Here is a 3644-nt window from a genome sequence, read left to right as displayed (position 1 = left end):
TGGAAGGGTCCCTTAAACTCCCAGTACTCACCACAAGTTCCTCCGCTGAACTTCGGCGTCGGCCTTTGGGAGAACCTCATAATTTCTAACAGTTTTCTCACCCAGCCCTCGGACCTTGGCGGGTCGTCCTTTTGGTCCTTCATCAACGTTAGTGGTTTCGGTGAGCGAGCTTGATGCTCGGAAGTACTTCCGCGCTCCCCCTGGTGAAATGTTCCCGGCTCCGCGGTTAAGGTGAGCGTCAGGAGTCCTCTTGGAGTATATAGCGTTTCTTCGTCAGTTTCGGTTTCAGGAAGGTCGTGTCTCTGGTAGTGATAACACCTTTCCGCGATCTTCTGTTGTCGTTGTTGTTGAGATTGTCGGACTGTAGTTCGACACGGGCCTTTGCCTGTAGGCGGCCCATTTGGTGGTTCCGGCTGGAGCTCTTGGAGCAGCCAGGCCGGATTGGGGATGGAGGTTATCCTGCCTGCAGGTATGAAAGGATACTGCAGGTTTGCAAGTGTAAGCGGACCCTCGGTCAGTGAACGCTTACCACCAACCCCCACTCTTGGACGTGGTCAGTTTCGGAGTGGTGCGCCCCCCGAACTGGAGTCCGCACTTGCTGGGGAGGATACTTCCTAAGCTATCTGGGTGGTGGGTATCGTGTGATGACCCGGAGAAGGTCTGCTCCCCTGCCTGCTCGCCTGTCTCCCAGCCTGCTTGCCTACCTGCCTGCCTGCCAGCCAGCCTCCCTGTCTCGAAACCTGCTTGCCTCCCTCTCTGACGGACTCCCTGCTTTCCTGCCTGCTTGCCTGTCTCCCTACCTCCCTGCTTGTCTCCCAGCCTGCCTGTCTCATTGCCTGCCTGCCTGCCTCCCCCCCTCCCTCCATACCTGCCTGCTTGCCTCCCTGCCTGCCTCCCTCCCTGCCTGCCTCCCCTCCCCTGCCTACCAGCCTCCTGCTTCCCCCCTGCCTGCCTGTATTCATTCCTCCATGTCTCCATACCTCCCTGCCCCCCCTACCCCTCTCTTCATCCCCTCCCTCCCTCCTCCTTGCCTCATTGTCTCCCTTCCACCCTGCCTCCTTCCCCTGCCTGCCTGCCTGCTTCCCTTCCTCCCTGTGTACCTCCCTGCCTGCTTCCTTTCCTCCCTCCTCCTTCCTTCCTTCCTGCCTGGCTCCTCCCTCTGCCTCCCCACCTCCCTGCCTGCCACCCTCCGCCCCTACTTCCCTCCTTGCCTCCCTACTACCCTTCCTGCCTCCTTACCACCCTCCCCTGCTTCCCTACCCCCCTCCCCATTCCCTATTTCCTTATCTGCATTCCTCCCTCACTTCCTCCCTGTTTCCCACTCTCCCTGCCTGTCCCACACACTCCCTGTCTGCCGCCCTCCCTCCCCTACTTTCCACCTATCACCCTCCCGACTTCCCCTCCTGCCTCCCTACATCCCCCTCTGCCTCCCTACCCCACATACCTCCTTCCTGCCTCCCCTACCTCTCTCCCTGCTTCCTTACCTCCCTTCCTGCCTGCCGTCCTCCGTCCCTACTTCCCTCCTATCCTTCCTCCCTCCCTACCACCCTCCCTGCTTCCCTACCTCCCTCCCTCCTTGCCTCCCAGCTTCCCCGCCCCCTGCCTGCCTCCTCGTCCCCTTCCTCTCTCTCCCCCCCTCAGTGCCTCCCTGTCTGCCCCCTTCCTCCTTCTCTGCCCACCCCTACCTTCCCCCCCCTGTCTCCCTGCCTGCCCACCCCCTTCCCCCCTGCCTGCCCCCCCTCCCTCCCCCTCCTCCCTCCCTCCCTCCCTCCCTCCTCCCTCCCTCCCTCCCTCCTTCCTTCCTTCCTTCCTTCCTTCCTTCCTTCCTTCCTTCCTTCCTTCCTTCCTTCCTTCCTTCCTTCCTGCCTCCTTGTATCCTTGCCTCCCCTATCTCCTTGCGTGCCTACCTGCCTGTTTCCCTCCTCTTCCTGCCTGGCAGTCTCCCTGCCTAACTACCTCCCTCACCGCCTCCTTACCACCCTTCTTGCCTCACTACATCCCTCCCTGCCTCCCTACATCCCTCCCCTGCCTCCCCATCCCTCCTTGCCTCCCCTCCCTCCTGCCTCCCCTACATCCCTCCTGCCTCCCCTACATCCCTCCTGCCTCCCTTGCCTCCCCCATCCTCCTGCCTCCCCTACATCCCTCCCTGCCTCCCCATCCCTCCTGCCTCCTTACAGCCCTCCTGCCTCCCTACATCCCTCCCTGTCTCCCTCCTGCCTCCCTCATCCCTCCTTGCCTCCCTACATCCCTCCCTGCCTCCCCCCTCCCTGCCTCCCCTCCTCCCTCCCTCCCTCCTCCCCACCCTCCTGCCTCCCTACATCCCTCCCTGTCTCCCTTCCTGCCTCCCCCTCCCCTCCCTGCCTCCCTACATCCCTCCTCCTCCCATCCCTCCCTGCCTCCCTACATCCCTCCCTGCCTCCCCTACATCCCTCCCTGCAACCCCATCCCTCCTGCCTCCCCTACATCCCTCCCTGCCTCCTTACAGCCTCCCTGCCTCCCTACATCCCTCCCTGTCTCCCTTCCTGCCTCCCCTACATCCCCCCTCTCCAGCCTCCTGCCTCCCCCACCCCTCCCTGCCTCCATCCCTCCCCTGCCTCCCCTACATCCCTCCTGCCTCCCTACATCCCTCCTGTCTCCCTCCTTTCCCCACATCCCTCCTCCTACATCCCTCCCTGCCTCTGCCTCCCTACATCCCTCCCCTGCCTCCCCTACATCCCTTCCCTGTCCCTCCTTGCCTCCCTACATCCCTCCCTGCCTCCATACATCCCTCCTTGCCTCCTTACATCCCTCCCTACCTCCCTACATCCCTCCCTCCCTACCTCCCTACATCCCTCCCTCCCTACCTCCCTCCATCCCTACCTGCCAGGGCTGTGGAGTCGAAGACAAAACCTTCGACTCCGACTCCTCAAATTTTTATGCTTCAAACTCCGACTCCTTGGCCTATTTGTAACAACTATTTCTACCATCCTAATTGTAATTTGTATGTTGTAACCTGCATAGGTAAAAAGTAAAACACCGTGGCTATACTGCTACAGCTTTATTAATGATCTGGACGATATTTAAGAACTACAAAAAGATGATAGGCTTGACTTTCAAAGTTTCAATCAAAAGAAAAATAAATTTATTAAGAATTCAAGATATTAACTAGAAAACACCATTTACATGTATATCTAAAAGTTCGATCTCAGCATATGAATTTTGTTTAAGCTCATAATCTGATGTGGATCTAAATGATGATCCTACAATTCCTTTTAAAGTAAAGTTATATATTTATGTACATTAAAGAAATGAATACCTTATTAAGGAAAATGGATAAACCTTACATGATTAAGTTATTAAATTAAATTTGCCTTAATCTCACCAAAAACAGGTTGTAGCTAATTGTTTTGTAGCTGAGAGCCTCTGTGCAGTTTTCAACGAAACAAAATTTGATATAATTCAAAATTTCAAATGGTAAAGAAGAGACTATCGTCCAAAATTATAGTGCTATACTGTGCCTGCTACAATAAATTCATAATAATGCTTATAAAATGGAAATAAATTCTTTTAATAATTTAAGAAAATTAGTGGGATCAGTGGAATCACTGCAATGAATATGCCTGAGTTCATATATTTGTTCTTAGGAACAGAATAGCTTCAGTCGG

This window comes from Homarus americanus, unplaced genomic scaffold, assembly GCF_018991925.1.
Source record: "Homarus americanus isolate GMGI-L3 unplaced genomic scaffold, GMGI_Hamer_2.0 scaffold11150, whole genome shotgun sequence".
Taxonomy (NCBI): Eukaryota; Metazoa; Arthropoda; class Malacostraca; order Decapoda; family Nephropidae; genus Homarus; species Homarus americanus.
The sequence above is the reverse complement of the archived record's forward strand: the minus strand, read 5'-3'. Positions refer to the sequence as shown.